Source organism: Sitodiplosis mosellana, unplaced genomic scaffold (assembly GCF_009176505.1).
Source record: "Sitodiplosis mosellana isolate CC-2019 unplaced genomic scaffold, AAFC_SMos_1.0 Smas_scaffold_1, whole genome shotgun sequence".
NCBI classification, from domain to species: domain Eukaryota; kingdom Metazoa; phylum Arthropoda; class Insecta; order Diptera; family Cecidomyiidae; genus Sitodiplosis; species Sitodiplosis mosellana.
The window spans coordinates 19,884,372-19,904,106 of NW_022595244.1; the positions used below are offsets into that span (position 1 = coordinate 19,884,372).

General features: G+C 35.9%; 1 protein-coding gene across 7 annotated transcripts in view; it reads left to right on the forward strand.

The window, feature by feature from the left end:
* The window catches only part of LOC129580426 (high affinity cGMP-specific 3',5'-cyclic phosphodiesterase 9A), a 103,959-nt gene that overhangs the window by 60,097 nt on the left and 24,127 nt on the right, over positions 1 to 19,735 (forward strand). For 6 of the 7 annotated variants that reach the window (XM_055470850.1, XM_055470852.1, XM_055470851.1 and 3 more), the window contains one exon: positions 14,749 to 14,935. The gene's annotated coding sequence lies outside the window, so the exon portion shown is untranslated. Of the gene's footprint in view, positions 1 to 14,412; positions 14,511 to 14,748; positions 14,936 to 19,735 lie in introns of those variants that run through there. The other variant, XM_055470856.1, reaches the window with a different exon arrangement.

Consider the following 19,735-nt stretch of genomic DNA (forward strand, 5'->3'; position numbering starts at 1 on the left):
CACGCAAAAACCCATGTTTAAACACGATTTTTCGTGTTAATTGTAAAACCGAGTGCTTTTTATTCGCGTGCTTTCTGCTGATTTGAAATTAATTGAAACGAAGTTCGAGTAAATTGTCGATTAAACTGACCGAAATTGGACCATTTTTGTACCTGTGCATGTGTGTGTGTGCTACAAAGAGTTTGCTGTGAGCAGTTTTAAGTATACTTCATATTCTAAGTATAGAGCTGGAAGAGGTTATTGTTTGTTGAGATGAAAATTTCCACAAAAATATTCTGTTCACATTATGTCGTGTGAAGACAAACAAGGAAGAAAGAAAACATGATTTTGCACGAAATGAGAGGATTCGAATGATGGAACTTTGCTACAATTACTCAACAATCTCAAAGCGTAAGTCATTTCTCAAGCAAAATTGAGATGATGTCGTTGTTACATGGGAATTTAAAGGAAATCCCGGGATCGATTTTTTGAGAGCCATCTACATAATTATTCTGCACAAATGTGCGCCGCTCATGTGTAATGCATGCACGTTTATGTCGTACGTTGGAATTACACAGAAGAAAACAATAGCTTCAACAGCAATTATCTATATGACTCTTTCATAAGTCGGTCATTTCCACGTATCCAACTTGCATTAAAATGATTAAAATGGATTCCACCGAGTGAGTCGCAATACGGAGGCGAATGCTTTGTAAGAATTGATGTTGTTCCATCTCTTTTTGTGTCAAGTAATAGTACTTATTAAAGTAAGGTGCACATTAACCATCAGCAATGAGTGTCTGAGATTCTAAAAGCGAAAAAAGGCATGAGTGAATCAGGTTACCGATTTCATATAGTGGCTTGATTTCCTCACCCATCGACCGAGACGGAAGAAGAAAACCAAGAAAAAACAACAACCACAAAACGAGAACAGGAGCATTCGAATATGGTTTTTGTTTTTCGTCATTTCATTCCAAATGTCACACGTAGGCAATCAAATTCAGACTCGTTTCGATTTAGCACGGAACAAGTGTTCGAACGGAAAGAGTCATGAATAGCTTTTTACTCTCTCTCTCGCTCCCTTTTATCAAGTGTAGGCGCATGTGTTTATCAAAGGAAATTGCTGAGAAATGATCTCTGTTTGCACGCAATTTTACGATTGCAAACATGTCAAAGAGTAAATTGTGCCCCCATTACAATCGTATGCCCTCCTCTCTGTCTCTCTTACCCTTTCTGTCTTTCGCTCGCACGAAACTCAAAGACACTCACTTTAAACTGAGTTCCCTGGGCGTTGATAGCTTCCACGAACGCATCTGAATAAATCTACAATTCAAACTAAACAATGAATGGGGTAGACAAAATATGGGAAAAATCCCGAGTATACATTGAAGCCTGCATGGGCACAACACTCCTTCATTACGCAGGCAATCAACGGCATATTTTCCCGTCTTCGTTTTGTCACAAAACCACAATACCAGAAGAAAATGCAAACGATTTTGTTTGCAAACACCATATCGCTACAGGAAAAAGAATTGAAACGAAAGAGAGCGAATAAAACGGAGCGAAAAAATGTGTTTGATGTTTTGGAAAAAAGTTGGTAAAGTGAGGAAAAGATGCGATTGTTGGTGGAATTTCAGAATTTAGTTGGGTTGATGTGGTGCGTTGGCGCTGCTGCTACTGCTTGCAACTGTTTAACATGATTTTTATGGATTCTACGACATTCGTTTTGTTCTCTGCGCTTTTGTTTCATGCCTCTATTGATAACACTGGTTTTATTATATGTGTTGCACAAGAGTAGATGGAACTGAGCGGTTGGCAATAATCATTTAAATGTAGCATCTCCCCTGCCACTCCATCGGAATGCCATTAAACCATTCCGAAGAAACAAAAAAAAAATTAAATTATAAAGTAAATGGACTCAAGGACGAACGACACAAAAAAATAAACATGAATTCAGTGTGGGAGGCAAAATCACAATCTATATGTCGCTGGTGAAGGCAATGGAATGGCAACATTGCTCGTTGAGTGGTGGGAGCATATAGTAGATTTGTGGTATGCATGGGTTGTCTCTGCATTTATTAAATTTCTCGAATTCTCTCCCTCCGTATTTATATATGCCGATGAAAAATAATGCATGGACCAAAAATAGAAGCTGAAAACAATAACTCAGTGTGCGCATATGCTTATCGAATAACCATGGTTGAAATGAGATCATAAACTGGTTTATGGCGTAGCATTGCAATAATCATTATTATTGTTAGCATGGCATCCATTGTTAATCGATTGCGCGAACAGCTCCGGATATGTGATCCGACACCACGCGCGCACATACATGAAAATATCATATTCCATATATCGTATGTGTGCGTGCGGATGTTCGAGTCCGTTATGAATTGTTGAATGCAAGGGGCGAATTACTACTGAACAATTGAATTCAGTACTTTCAGTGCCCATTGCATTAGTATATGAAAGTACTGAAAATGGCATTAATTTTCGAGGAGAACTATGAATAGATGGCAAATCTGTCGAAACAAATTTCAACTGTCAAAAATCCCGATCTATTTTGATACTGAAATACACTGAAAAGTACTGAAAAAAGTATTTTTCAGTTCTATTCAGTTGTTTTCAGTCTTTTCAGTAGTGATTTGCCCCTTGGTTGAATGTCATTGATTTTTATGAATTGTAAACATTATAATTTGATTTTTGAACGATGATTTTCCCCTTTATTTGTTTGCAATAAAACTTTTCTTTTTATTGCACTGACGTATATACGTCGCATCATGTAATGGGCAAACATGGAAATAAAGTATTTCCCTGAATCTCGTAAAATCGAAAACGAAACAATATCAAATTGAATTTTTTATAAAGGTTTCAACCCTTTTAATTGAAAATATTCCATGAATTATAAATGTTGTGATGACACATCGACGGTACCATATTTTGATGATATTTGGTATTGGCAACAGTTCTACTAAATACAATGTAGCAAATCACAGTAATAATACTTTTGCCAGACGTACATTCAGTCAAAGTTTAATTGACATTTTTACTTTGAATGAAGAATAAAATCAATTTTGGAATCGAAACAATCGCATATATGCACACTGTGTGTCGAACATTTGTCAACTGTGATTGAAATAATTTATTCATGGAAATACATGATGGAATATCGAAAATAGTTCGTTATCCGCATTGCACACGTTACATCCCGGAAAATCATGACATTTCTCGGTTGTTTCGAATCGTTAGAGTTTTATTAAATTTTTTTATGGAAACAGATGTGCATTGTGCATCAGCTTGCAATAGATGTATAGAGACACTATGTGATATGACGCTGATGAATGTCATTAATTGGCCGACGAAACAAAATTTGAGAAATTTTTTCAAATAACATTCTAGATGCAACAATTCAAAGCGAGATTAAGTAAATAGAAATGGAATATGGAAGTTAATGCATGTATATTTATTCTTTCATCTTGTGTATTGTGATTAACAACAATCGTTAAATTTGTAAATCCATATCAACAAGAGCTTAAAAATACTTGATTATGGTATTAACATTTTCAAATGGTTAAAGCGACTGTCAGTCGCCGCTGTCAAGTATGGCTCTTTCGCAAACAATTTCAATTTCATGCTTGTACGAGCTAGCCAAATTACAAGCGACAGGCAAAGAACATATTGCCGATAGAAAGGGATAATATTTATACAGTCTGAGAACAAAGTCCGCCTAGAATAATAATTTATATTGCACTGTCGTCGCTAAAGTTACTTCATGAACGTATAGATTCCATCGTGTTGCGGTTAACATAAGTAACGAAAAATGTATAATAAGATGAGCCAACAAGCACACCCAATCAATGTTAATTTAAGGAAAGTTTTCTGTGGAAATCAAAGAAGAATTTCTTTCGGAGTTACAAATTAAAGCTAAAGAAAGTTTTATTTTATGCAAATATATCAAAATGAACAAGCGACATCAATTTTCAAGAAATGGAAACGAATATATATATGAACGCGTGAGAATAAAAGACTGACGCTACCAGGTTTTTCGCAAAAGCGGGATAAAAATCAGTTGCACGCAAAAGAGACATTTCAAAAGGTTGCACGCAAGAGAGAAGTATATTGTTGTTGTACTCACGGCTTTAAAATTCAAAATGCGACAAAATAAAATTTTCCGTTTGCGTGTAACCTTTTGAAATGTCTCTTTTGCGTGCAACTGATTGTTATCCCGCTTTTGCAAAAAACCTGCTAGCGTCAGTCTTTTATTCTCACGCGTTCATATATTCTATTCTCGTTATGATTTTTGTGGCTCTTGATGAAGAAATTGCTCTAGATTTTTTCTTCGTTTTTTGCTGTTTGCTGATTGCACCTTCAAAGAATATTAAATCCAACAAACGCTATGAAAACACTTGAAAGAATGACTACCAGCGTTGCCCTATTTGAACTTTTCATGATATTTGTACGTGAAATTTATAAGTCCTTCTATTGAAAAAATCCAAAATCAATGAAAGTTCAAAGTTTTTCATAGATTATCTATGGTATTTACATGTGACACATACAGCGCCATCCATTGAAAAAAGTCACAATCGTATCAAGTTGAAATAAGGCAAAATAACCCAGAAAATGGTTGTAATTCTTTATGGTAAAATTTGCTGAAATGAAAAATCTTTCTTTTTCCTTTAAAAGGGGATTTGTGTAACCGACAGAACTAAGAGACCATGTAATCATCACAGAACGACGCGTGTTCCGAAGCAGTCGGGGGCATACACTTACTAGGAAAAAAAAAGAAGTTTGAATAGTGCTCGAATAAAAGAGACAGAGAGGAAAAAGCACCCAGAGCATCTAATGAATTACCATTTTGCAACTTGAGCAGAATTAAGATTCCATAGAAACGTGAATAATTTTCAGCCAACTGAAGGTCGAAGTGGACCATATTTAGTGCGAATCAGAAACAAGAATGCCAATATTATGGTAGCGATGATATTGTTGATGGAAATATTATGAGAGGAAGACTCAAATTAGTGAAGATTTTTTTTAATGCAAGAGAAAAGAGAATAGAATATAAGCGAGATGCTGGGAATATACATATCGCACGTAATAGGTATCACAAGCAGTACAGCAAGAGAAAGAAGAAAACAACTTGTTCCACCGTTTATTGTGATTTATACCCACAATTTACTATACGTGCTAAATAAGTCGAGAAATTAAAATGATTTGTGAAAAATATCGGAGCACTTATCTCGAGCGTAATGGAATTTGTTTGGAATGGGATTGTTTCGACTCGACCTCAAAGTAATTGTTTGAAAGCATTATTATTATTTTTTGCACTCTCTTTCTCTTTCTCCACGTTGATGTAATTCCTTGACTGTGTATGGTGTGCTGTGACCGCACAATCGCGTCAGTTTCAGATGCTTTTAGGTCAGTTTCAATTCTCGTCTATTTTCGTCCCTTTATGCGTACATAAATGGTTCCATTAGATGAATATTTAAAATGGCAAAATGCTAAGCGCTTGAAATTACACTAGAAGAAACACGGGCATTTCGTTTCATTTCGTATTTTTCAGGTCATTTTGTGCCGTTTTAATTGATTTATAATGGAAAATAAAGCTCTATGAATAAATTATGTCGTCGAATTACAAATACCTCCGAGAAATACCGATTCATGCGAGAAAAGATGTATAGATTCACGAATTACATCATGATTGTTCCATTGTTTATACACGACATTCGCGTACACATCATTCGCCTAAGATTTTGTTCGACATAACTCACGTCAATCCGCCTTGGAATTGGGTTAAGTGTTAATACGCCTCTCGTAATACAAATGGATGAATGTTTGTTCATCGCTATGAACGCGACATTCTTCTCTCGTTCAGCCTACTTAGAGGCCCTCACCACATACACACACACACACACACACACACACACACATACCGAAACCAATTTCTGCTATCGTCGACATGTTTTTCCAGCCGGCAAATGTATTTTTGTCTGGAACAAAGTGGATTTGTTCGCTTATTTGGATAGTAAGTGGGTGTGAAAGTCTCTATAGACATCGAATCTGTCATTTGGCATTGATTTTTTGTTGTTCAACATCGATTTCGATATGAAAAGCTTAATAAGATTACAATTTCCTATGTCTTCTGGGACCAAATGCGCACCAAGTACATTTTCCGCCATGATACCACATCGTATTAACGTCGTCTTTGATTGATTAATTTACCTATTGCCTGAATGTGGAACACACAAAAATCCATCGCAAATACAATAACGTTCACATTCGCATTCGCATACCCATAATCCAATCACATCGATCAACTTGGAAAATACAGATTACGGACGACAAATGTATTGTTATTCATGTGATTGCTCGATCCGTTAAAGTCTATTGCATCGTTGCCGTAGCCCGTCATCGTTTTGACGTTTAAAAATTGATTAAGTTCGCAGATGATTTATTCAGTGTTTGCATTACCGTTCAAGAACCAATCGAATTCATTTGTGTAAATCCGGAAGTAACAAAGATTTTATTTGGTGAGAGCTGTTCGTGATTTCGGCACGATATCATTTTCACATTTAAAATACATGCACCAAAAACCGCAAAGAAAATGTCTGAGCAAAGTTTTTGCGAACATTTTAGTAGTGAGTGGTACGAATTTAAGCGCCTTATTCGTTAAAATAATAGAGTGCTGAAAATGGTAAACGTTCGCTCGTTGAGGTTCTTCCTGAATTGATGAATTCACGCAAGAATAACGATCTAAAGTGAATTTGCATGACATTTGAGATACTTGGTTGCCTGGTTTGCTCCATTCAAATCAGCCGCATTATACCGAACGTATCCTCCGCCAATTTCCACCATAGCAGAGGCGATCTCAACCGTAATGTAATTGACTCGGAAATCGATTCCATTCGAATTCGGAGCGTATACGACAAGGGATTTGGTTACGTGAAGCATACCATTCCCAATGAGACAAGAGTATGCCGAAAAGCGGAACCTTATAAAGACGAATTACTTTAGTTTGCTTCATTGATCCTATAGATAAACATTGAAATTGTAGCGCTGTTTCTGTTCTCTGCTGAAACTTTCACTGGAAATCTTTTTCATTGGTTGTCGTGGTTTTGGAGTCTGTACACCATCATAAAATCTAAGATAGCGCAATGGCTGAGCGAGTTTCACCGTAAAACTTACTCAAATAAGACCGTAGGCAAAATTGAATTTGAAACATGTTAATTGCTTTTCAATTAATTCCTGTAAATATCGGTAATGTGAAAATCAATGGCGACGATGGAACCGATATGTATTCCGGTCCTTGGTTTCTCTTGCCCAGTCGCATTTCCGATTTTAGGCAAATTGAAAATATTCACATGCTGGTTTCGGTTGCAAGGCAAACAGCAGTAGTAATTCTTACCGAATATCTAGCTCTAGAAAAAAAAATTCAGTGGCAATGGTACAAATCAAACAAAACGAAGAAGAGAGCCCAATACCGTGTGTGCTTGTGTGTGTGTGTGTTTGCACGTATCCGCTTTCGCATCAAGTTGACACGTTCACCTTTGGATTGCACTCATCATCATCATCATCATCCAAGATGAACGTAGCGTGATCAACCTGTATGCGAATGGGCCAATGTTCATGGTGCTGTGCATGTGTGTGTTTAGTACAGCAACTAAATGTGTTTGCTTTCATCGCAATGCTCTCCACGTTTTTGCTCTTTCGCATTTGGCTTCGGTATGCAAAATCAATTCACGTACCACGGATATACGCAACGGAAGCAGCATTCCAATGCAAAGTCGATTCATGCCATAATTTCGTTTTGCATGCACAATTGCATATTATTGTTCTATTGGTTGCGGTTACGGCAAGCAATGACAAAAATGTAAATCATTTCAATTGACTTTATCATCTTCGATCTATATAGTACGAGTGCTACTCGCCTGAGCGCCATTACACAGGAATTTTGTGACAAGATTAACCTGCCCCTTTTCGACAAGCGGCAATATTGAATCGCTCAAAATATTCGAACAGAGACGCAATCTGAAATCGGAAATGCTTCGTTGCCACTGACGACATATCTAATGCTAGCCCAATCGACATTTTACACAAACACCAAAATACCAATCCATTGGAATTTCTGGCTGAAATTCCATGAATTCATTTAGCAATGGAATTCTTTAGCTTCTGATGCCGTAAATTTTCAATTAAATTGATTTTGCTTCCAATCATATCTGTTTTAACAATTTAATTATTTTATTCAACAATGTCAATTAATGAGCTTATCAAATTATTAAAATGTCGGGCAGTATGAGTCGCATATTTCAATTAAGCGAAGTAATTTATTTTCCCTTAATTAGCCCTTTGAATATATGGCCGTCCATTCCATACGAATGAGCAGTTGGCGACGGACGCACAGACAGAAATTTTTTTATATTTGAATAATCAAATTGTGGCAAACAAGTGAGAAGTTTTTCCATTCGTGTTTTGGGCACATGAAAATTTTTAAATATTATTTTTTGAAATGAAAAAAAACTGTATCCGATGGGAATACCTCCAAACGAACCGAAGCCAAATGGCAACATATAAAATTTTCCCAGTAAAACACAAAGAATTGCAATGAATAAAACGAGGAATGAATTAACAATAAATGACGTTTTTGTTACTGATGATACTGGTGAGGGCTGACGAAAAAAACCGTATGCCACATCGAACAGCAAACGGCTTTTATCATAAAGCCCGAAAATAAACAGAAAATCAATTGGAGATTTGATGGTTTTACATTGCAATGGCTGTGGAAATTGATGCGTAAGCATGAATGTAAGTGTGTCAATATGTGTACATGTGTGTATCGGTATTACACCACTATCTATCAATCTCGTCATTTTAAAAAATATTTTCTATCGTGAATAATGTGCATTATTTGCATATTTCACGGTGTACCATTAAGCGAAACGACACGTATGAGGCGCTTTTATTATACCTCGAAAAAAAGTAAATGGATATATATATATAGGGGACATTGCTGCAGGTTGAGAATTACTGCAGGTTGAGAATCGTTACTTTTTTTCACTATACGTGATCATATCGCCATCGGAGTAGTTTTGAAAATCTAAGTTTGAGGCCTGTTCTTTTTTAAAAATTGTTCCGACAGAACTGGCGTTTGTTTTGATACACTTCCAATACGCCCATGAATTTTTGTGCGACAACTTGTCATTTTAGTTATTGCCGAATGTCATAAAGTGACTATTTTGCATTGAAAAAAGAGTCGGGCAACCGTTTTTTTGTAGTATTTTCATTTCTCTTTACGATTCAACAAGAATTATGTGCATTTTGTGGTGTTGAAAAAAAATTGCGAGTCTCGGTAAAAATGTCTATAAAACTGCAGGTTGAGAAAGTGACTTTTTGCAGGTTGAAAAAAGATATTTTTTACAATATAAAAGATTTTATTGTTTTTCTCGTTTATGAATCATTATTGAAGAGTAAATAAGTCATTTAAGACGACTTTTTTTTTCGAAAATTTATTTATTTAATCAAATTTATGATTGGACTACCATTCAGGAAATGGACAACGAATCTGATGAATTAGAGTAATTTTTGGGCTCCAAATTGCTTTATAGAGCAATAAAATCATCATAACATTGAAAGTATATCATATTTTTATAGTTTTTTTTACATTTTAAATAACAATTTTGAAAATTCTCAACCTGCAGCAAAAAAAATTTTTCGCCATTTTCAGCACCTTCAGAAATTTGACCATAAATTTTGTTTTTGAAAAGCAATTGCATATGTTTCTTAAGCAAAATTATAGCTCAAGACATTATCTATCCAACGGTACCTTAATCTCTTCTAATTGTTCACTCCTGACAAAGTTATGACCAAAACAAATAGTGGTAGCCAACCTGCAGCAATGTCCCCTATATATGGAATATCCATGGGAGTTTGCAATTTTATGCCATTCTGACTCAACAGAATAAAAAAAAAACCAAACGGGTTATGTTGAAAATCGTCATTTTTCCTGTTGCTCGTGCAAACGCTTTCATTCAGTTAATTGCATGCATTTTCCCTTGAACTATCTGCTATATTCGTTTTTTGTTCTCTTCTTTTTCGTTGTTGTTGTTCGATACTGATGTGAATTTTTCCACTTTTACATGATAAATAACACTTCTTCTTTCCATATGGTTGCAATCCCATCAATAATTCCGCCTTCATTTCCGATTACGCGCTTCATAAACCCAATTCCAATTGTTGCGCTACTACTATTTCGATTTCTTCGAATTCGTGTTGCATTTTCTATTTTACATTTTGCGGTGTGTTTGTGTTTGGTCGTTTGTAAGAGTTTCTTGAATTGCAAACACAATCGTGATATGCAAATAAAAATCTTGAAATTCTTTTGTATTGATTTGTCACTGAAATATATAGAACACGTCTGTAACTTTGAACAGCAACCGAACACTCAAACTAACGCAAACGAACATAAAACGTCCGTCGATCCGAAAATGTAATAACAACAAAGACGCATACACAACGGTTCGATTCGGGAAAGAGGTTGCATAGTTTTGCGATTTACTTTTAGTGAAATTCTCAAGTGTATCCTTAGCCTCAACACGTCTTTATCGTAACAGACAACTCCATAAATTCACATTGCTCGAGATGTAGGTATTTTCAGTCACATCAATTATGATGTGAAATTTAGGTGAACGACAAAAAGACTCGAACTGAAACCCTGGCGGCCGATGCGACTGGAAGATATCTGGTAGCACAACACGTTCATGACTGGGGCACACATTTGTATCATATAAATCGATTTCTGTCATTTTTTCTCGTCTCCGATTAAATTGGCGACGGCAGCGGCCACGTTCAATCGTTTAAATCATAAAACCCAATTGGATTTCAATGGGAAAATGAAGAAAAGCTCGAAAACCAATATACCTAGATTATACAGTTCTTTCAACGAAGCGATGGCCCATGAATACGTCCCTCGGAACGAATCATAAAAGAAAAGTTTACTTTTCATTTGAGCAAAGCAATAAAATTCGATTACCAATAAAAGGACGCGTTATCCGCCATAGCAATACCATTTCAATGGTGAAATATGGAACGAGTCAATGTTTATTTTGATGGCAAACGATTAGAAAAATCAACCGCAATGAAAAAATACCGTTGCGCCGTTTACCTTATTTGAACATGCCACAGCAATCGGGGAGATATCTATTAAATCCAAAAGACTGTAAAATTCATCTAAACATAGCGTATTACGAACAAAATGCTGAAATGCTTCTTTGTTTCTGCACAGGAATAGAAAACATAAATTAAATCCATCCCGTAATATAATCGATGGGCTAGACTCATATAACTTTCGATTTGTTTACGTTTTTGGCACTTATGAGCTTTAAATAATAAAGTAGGCTCCGAGATTGATGTCGAAGCTAAACAGAAATGCCTTAAAAATTCTGGAATGTGTTCGTCTTTGTATGACGGTGTGGAATGAAATCGAATAGATGAATATTCAAATCTTGGCAAATTTGCCGAAATGACTTCGGGTAGGGCGATTTCAATTGTAGATTTTATGTACTTTAATGTAGTGTTTTTACTTTTTTTTATGTAGGAACAATTTTTTCGAGTAATCGGCTATCGAAAAACTGTTATAAAATGGGACAACTCAAATCTTGGTCAAAAAACGTATTTTCCACAAATCGAATTTTTTTTCGAATGAAGAATGGTTCCAAAAAATTGTAGATAAATTGTAGACTACTTACTTTCTATTACCTAGCCTATTGAGTAGGCAAATTACAAATTACTTTTTACCAAAAGTCATTTATGTATGACAATGACATTGAACTAACAGATTTTTTCAATGTACCGATAGATTAGGATATGACAGGTATACCACAAATTACTTTTAGTATAAAAATTACTTACTTATTATGTTCATTCTTCTACATTATTAGAAATTACATTTCAGTGATTTGCCCCTGGGCCTTAAATCGCATTAAAACGAAAAAACCTTATTCAAGGATATGAAAAATGATACAAGAATATTTGATCAGCTCATACATTTAAAGGGCGTAGAAACATTTTCCAAATCCTAAATATATTATATATACGCTTTGTTATTCCATGAATTTTTTTTGCTAGAAAATTTCATTTGACTTCACCAGGCCGTGAAAAGATGCTCTAGAAATGGATATGGTAATTTGAGTGGGCGCTGATCAAAGCATCAAACTGGAGATATGAACGAAAATCAATGTAATGAACCAAACAATCTTATTCCATGTTAATTATGGAAAAAGCTCTACGCGATAGCATGAAATATATAAAGTCAGCGAGAACGAAATAAACCCATTCCAAAAAAAAAAACGAAATGAATTCCATATCGTTCGCTCCCTTCTTGCCTTGGGAATAAAATTATCTGAAAATAAAATGCATTAAAGAAGGCACACGATCAAAGGAATCATGGCGGAAAATGAAAGCGGTGACTGACTCAAGTAAGCTATTTTATGCGTGTGGCGGAGGCAGCGGTGATGGTGACTTGATTTTTGTTTAACCTTGATGAATTTTGTATGCAATCTCTATCGTTTGTTAGAAAACATACGCAAAGGTATCGAATCGGAACTGCCTAATTTACGAGTCGCCGGTAGTCGAATTATAGAGTCGTTTCCATTCTGCGTGCCATCAGTCTTCAGTCTATGCTCCTTTGAAGACGACACAATGAATGGTTTACATTTTGTGGCTTTGTATGTGTGTGATGTAATGTGAATCCTTTTCATCATACCAACTCATCATTATCTTTCGCCGTAAAGAAGCATAACTAAATATTTTGTTGGGTAAAAGTTTCTCACACACATACATACAGGTGGAATCCACAAAACTGGTGACAATATTCAGTTAACGATGGCAAACAGGCTGCGTAACAAAAAAGGGGAGCCAATGAAAGAAGGATCGATGTCATTAAAAAATAAATATGTAGCAAACCGGCTCCTAATCATAGCACAACTCATGCCAAACCATTATTTGGCCAAAAAGGCATGGCAAATGCAAAGAAACTGGCTATAATTGTCTGTTTCCTAGTTGTCAATATAATTTTACAAGATATACACACACGCACCCCTGCCACACATTTCGGTATTTTCTTTTGATTGACTTGCAAATTTACCTTCGCCAATAGAGGAAATACCGTTCAGGTAGTGGAAAATGCGCGTATTTTGATGTACGCATAGCTGTTTAGGGGTGTCTGTTGTGATTGAAAAATTGTAATGTGGCAAGAAAAAAAAGGCGAAGAAGCCCAAATTGATGGGCACACAAACGAAGAATGAGTCTTCTGTGAAATATCAAAGTCAAAAGAGGGTTATTCCGCACGACACATTCAATTTTTTTTCTCGCTACGATGTTTCTGCAAGTCGTCGTCGCTTTGTAGGTGCGCCTCACTCTGTATCAACACGTTCCGCTGATGTTCAGTCAAAATGCCAACGAACGACCCAATTGGCGTATAAAATCAACCATATTCAATAATCAACAGTACAGATTTATTTTGAACTTAGATAAAACGAAAACACACAACATCAAATCCAAAAGAACTGATGGCATTTTGTTATTTGAACATACCCAAGCTTTAAACAAACTTTTGGACAACATTTGGAATACTTTACTCATGATTTGTATAGTATTATTTATATGAAGACTTTTATTGAAAATTATCAAATGTTATTATTGATATTATTCTTTATTTGTATCATTAAAAGAAGTCACTTCTCAGCATTAAGAACGCACTCTAATACTTAACTTAAACGGAAAATTATCCAAATTCACTAAAATATTTAATCGAACAAATGCAGGAAGCGAACAAACTAGTTTATTGGTGTTTTTTTTCTATCGTTGCAGTATTATTTATAGAAATATATTAATTTTTATTCCGAATGAGGTGCATTTTTCCAAATATGAAATTAAAGCCGACACAAATAATAATTAAAATTTTTTTCGAATGAGTGACAGCTGCTGCTCAAAACAGTCCATTATAGCAATAGCTGAATTAGCTCAAATTGCGCAAATTGCTTAAACCTTCGCAAAAGTGTTGAAAAAATTCAGGGGGCGTTCATAAGAACTCAAATGCATCAAATTTGATTGAAAACACCCAAACATTCAAAAATTGCCATGGGTTCTTTATACGCACAATAAACCAAATTGACAAAAGATACATTTTGACATGAACGAACGGAAAAAAAACACCGAGTGACAAAAAAACGTTGAAGTTATTCTCGGCGGCTCACTGTTTTTCCCATTGGTGCCTTTTTCGAATCAGATAGCTAACAGAAGAGGAGAAACAAAACACACACACACACACACACACACGAGTTGTGACTATACAGTGTACAATGTGAATGCGTGACTGCTATTGATTTGCAGCTGATTTGATTTGCTTTCATTGTTCGAATTGAAACGTTTCGATGGCGAGATGCGAATCGACAACAGGGAGAATCGTAACGTACAATCGAGACAGCAAAAAGTTGAGCCAACAGAGAGAAAGCGAATCAATTGTAATTTAATTTAAGGTGAATTTCCCCGTTTTTAATTTTATGTACACCCAAAATTGCTTTGCTACCAAATGCCAGTTCAGTCGATTGAAGCGAAAGAATGAATGAAAGGAAAGAAGGAAAGAAAAAAGAAGAAAGAGAGAAACAGGAGTCTACTTTTCTCGTATATATATATCATTATGGTGTATTTATTTTAATTGTGTGTACTACTGAATTCCCAAGTAGAATTTAACGCAATTCCTTGTGCTCGTTTCAGAAATTCGCTGCGGAATTTGGAGATTCATGTGTCGTGAATTGAATCGCACGAAGCGAGAGAACCAAAACCGAATTTCAAGATACGATTCAATGACGATCATAAATAACATTTGAGACGGAACAGTGGAAAAAAAGCCACACATAAACACATTGAGCGACTTGGAAAACTGCTGATATCGCACCGATAAGTGAGTATCTCCTTCCTTTTTTCGATTTTTTTTTTTTGTTCTCTTTTTTATCCTTTTAAGTGTGTGTATTCGGTGTGGGAGAGCTTAAAAATGCACGGAATTTTAAACGAATTCTCCGCATTTGTCATTGTGGAAATAAGTGATGCGTTTTAGAAAAGCCATCTCCAACGAATCGATTTGCCTATCAACATCGCATAAAATGGAAACATTAAAATTTAACACGAAACACGAAGCACGAAGCACGAAAACAAAGCGTGATATTTCATATTACAAACGAAACGGGGAGTGAGTGAGTGAGAGAGAGAGAGAAAGCAAGAGAGAAATGCGTACGATTAATCGTTGTCACATACACACATACACACCATGACACATCAGGACGAAGCGAAAAATCCGATACCGATTGAAACAAATTGTGAATTCAGTATGGATCTTCTCTTTACACTTGACATTTCATTGCTCATCTAAAAATAGCACCCTCATATCGATGCCGGAGCAGCATTTTACAATCGGAAGACAATCAACGATGATAACAAAAATTCTGTGAAAAGGAAAATTTAATGATGATGATTGTCGGAAGGTCGAACCTGATGACATCGTGAGCATTCTGCTCAAAAATGCCCATACATCGTTCGAAATGAAAATCAAACTATGCTTGTGCTGCTATTGCTGTTGCGTCTTGTGCTCAGTCACCGAATGACAATCGTGTGTCCGTTCAGCAAAGGGCAGAAATGACATATCAAGTGTAAAGAACATGGCTCACAGACTCATAAAATTCGATTTCACCCACATGACTGATTTTTACTTCTCCATTGATTATCAATCTTCCTCCGTACACTTTCGTTCGTTGCTGCTTCAAATTTGTTGGCAAAAGTCTTTTGATTAGTTTCGATTGTGAGGTTTTAAATGTGATATCCTGTCACATGCACAGGCACACACACACACACAGTCGACAAAAATTTTCTATCTCTCATTCTGCGTGTACGATTCGAGTCACATCGCTCCTTCGTTTTCTGAACATTTCAAGTGTTAATAAATGGAATTATCCGTGTATTCATTCCCGATCATCTCGTTGTAATCATAGTTCATAACGATAGTATCGCAAGCAGCGCAAGTCTGAAACGCTTTTATTTGATGTTTTATTCCATTCAATTTCACTTTTTCTTCTTCTTCTTCTTCTTCTCCTCTGTTTTTGGCTCCTTTGTTTGTGCTTTGCCTTTGTTCCGATGCTCAAAGTATATAAGCTATTACGATGGATTTAGTAACAACCAGTGTAACACCGCTTGCGTATAAATCAAAATACATTGTATTGTTCACACAAAGCGAAATGGGAGTGAGAAACATTTCTCTCTTATTCCGTTTGAAAAGTTTTTTTCTTCGAGGCATTCATTGTTGTGATTCAATCCTGTGTATTGATTTTTGTATGTTTTCTTGGTTCAGTTTCGAAGAATTTACCAACATAAATCGACCAACACATTTCATGTGAAATGTGTGACTGTCAGTGATACCCCAAATTTGTGGCTTCGGATGTTCGATGAATTTTAAGTAAAGCTAGCTGAAAGCTTTCAATCGTGTCCGAGCACCACTCCATCATTTTCACAGATGGTGATGGTGATAGTGTGTATACTAAAACCAAAATTACTATTTTTTTTGTCGAATAAACTATAAAAATTATATGAGATTTGACAAGTGACACACCATCATAACGATGCTGGTCGAAGTGTGTCATCCATTCTGTTTTCCAACATTTGCACTTCATCAAACAAATAAAACTTTTAACTGCTGTCCAGCAATATCGGTTCGATTCAATACGAATGCGTTCAGTAACCTTGGACAATTGATATTCTATTGGGATTGGAACTTTTGTTTCAAAGTCCGGGCCACAATCATCGCTCGGAATTATTTATGTGATGCCAGAGAGAAACTGTTACGCATCATTTCTTTTCGGTTTGCTTCGGTCATGTTTTATGCACAGCATTCGAAGAAGAATGGCTATACCCCGATGTTTAGGTGAAAAACATATCTTTTTTGTGGTTTCGTATTCTTTGCGTTCGTCTCTCTCTCTCTCTCTCTCTCTCTCTCTCTCTCTCTCTTTCTCTCTCTCTCTTTTTATTCAAATTAAATTTCAAAACCAACGTTTGCCAAATCCTATGCATGCACACAAAAGAAAGGACACAGCAAATTCTATATCTGCATTATTGGATCAAATTAACCATTCAATGGCATTGTTCCGACTCGGTCAATTTCCGGTACAACAAACTGAAATGAAATTGGACCTTTTGAGCATTTTTTGTTTTGTTTTGAAAAGGTTGAGGTAAATCTTTTAAAGATGACTCTCTATATGGATTCGTTTGACCGTTTTGCTTAAATAATAAAAACAAATTCGGAGAAAAACGAAAATCAACAGACAACCCATTTCGTTAACTCCCCAATTAGAAAAAAAAGTGTTTTTTCACAGACTGATCTTCTGAGTTCTTTTTTAGAAATAAACCATTTCAAAAACATTTATCGACTGTGCAAATGTTTGTTTTATAGCGAACAACTCGTTTGTGACGTGCAGAGAAAAAAAAACAATTCCAAAATTGCAAATTGGTAAAATGAAAGCATTTTTCTCTCTTTTCCACTCCTCTCGATTCATCAACAGTTGTTATGCTATGAGTTTTTATGCTATGGAACTTTTTTTTCTCGTGTCAGGAAATTATCGACCGCAATTGAAATTCACCCTGAGTCTGATGGATATCAATGGGCAGTCTCGGTGGAAAAAAAAGGAGTTAGAGAGAGGGAGAAGGAGAGAAAGGTGTCACTACTTGCCAACGAATTTATGGCACATTTTCAATTTTATATTTATGTTATGGGGTGACATCAAAAATATGCATAAATTGACTATGAAATGGAAATCGAATTGACACTTAATGTTCGATGCAGTAGCCACAATTCAGGGGAATCGAGCTTTTCAAGTGTTTAATTTTATGACAATTTCGTGTTTATGCATCAATGCGTTGAATTTTAAAATCCGTTATTCTGTTGCTGCATGAGCCGTGCGCATCCTGAGCAAGCAGAATGGTTTTGGAAAAATTGTCAGAATCGGGTTGATAGTTGAGTATTTATTATTCATGAAAACCGTACGGATCGGATCGGGAAAAACATAGAGAAAATGGAACAAAAACGAGAGTAAAAAGATCGAAAATTCTGAAATAAAGTCGAACAATAAATGGACAGACACTCTTGCACGTTCGATAGAAATTTTCAATATTTCCATAATGTGTTCGAGTAGTTTCCATGCAATGCGGTGAGATTCTAATCTCTTGCCATGCAAGAAAAAAAAATGAAAATGGAATACTAAAAAGTTTTAGTCATTATCATGCAGAGCGTTGTTCACCTTTCAGTCGAAAGAAAAGCGTAAAATAAACGGATTATGGATCAGAAACAACGATTTGAATTCATTTTGTTGCAAATTAAAATTCTCCGAGAAAATTGCTGGCTTGCAATGTAGATTATAAAGTTCATCTGAACTGGAATAAGCACGTAAAACCACCGTGCAAATACACCGATTTTAGAGCTGAATGGAAGCGAACGAGAAATTTTTGAACGACAAAAGGCATGGTTACCACTTTTACTGGAGCAAAGCAACGATAAAATGTAAAATACAAAATGTAAAGCGTAATTTCATTTCAGTCATTTGAATGTTGCTCGGTTTGTAATTAACTTGTGTAATACTTTTCATGCGACGCTTTAATTTCGTTTATACCTGTCTCCGTTTTGAATTTGCTGCCATCTTGCAAACATTTTTAAATGGAACACACAAAAATGAGTGTGTGTGTGTGTGTGCTGTGGTTAAGGCAACAAAAGCGCTCAACAGATGAAATTGTCAGTGAGCTCACCCAAAAACGGAGAGTTATTGCTAGAGCAACAAAACGAGACAAGTTTACGAAAACGGTAACAGCATAACAGTTCGAAAAATAATCACGACTATTCAAACGGCTTGGAAAAATCGGTTTTCCTGCGTTGAACCATGAGAAACTTTTCTCATTTGAAATTTAATAGCAATACTAAAACAACACTATAGCAGCAGAACGATATCAATAAACGAGTTTTGTGACTGGTTTCGAATAGTTTTGGGTTGAAATTCGATGTTTCTTCTGTCTCTCTCTCTGTGTGTGTCATTTGCTCAGAGCATTTGCTGTCGCGTCACGTATCAAGCGAATTGGCAAACAAAGCGGCCGATGAAAATAATTTTTCATTGTTGCGACACTTGTGGGTAGTCCATTGTTTTCGTTTTTCGGATAAGTCAATTTTGTCGCACCAAATCGCTGGCAGCATATCAAGCTATCTGTTACCTTGCATTTTGTCAACGCATCGAGTCGATATTTCTGCTATTTCTCCGAAAATGAAACTTGAGTAAAAGTGTGAATGAAAACTTTACCAGAAAGAAAAGTTTTTATCTTCGAGTCAAACGTTGAATATTTCATAAAATGTAGACCGTTCTTACGGGATGCGCCCGCTCGCTCGCTCGCTCACTCGCCTCAACTTTAAACATACAAACTAGTTGTCAGTGCTCAAGTTGTTAGTGACTGATGTCAACATAATGCCACACTAAGTAACTATGGCAGTAGTAGCAGCAGCTGCGATGGAGAGCCAGAAATGATTAAATATTGATAGTGTTTAGTGAATTTGAGCGTGTGTTTGTCATTATATGTGTTTCATTGTGATCTCTCTCTCGTTCGTGTCCTACATTTTATGGAGAGTCGCAGTTTATCTTATACGTCTATATCAACTTGAAGTTACTAAACGATTCAGCAAATA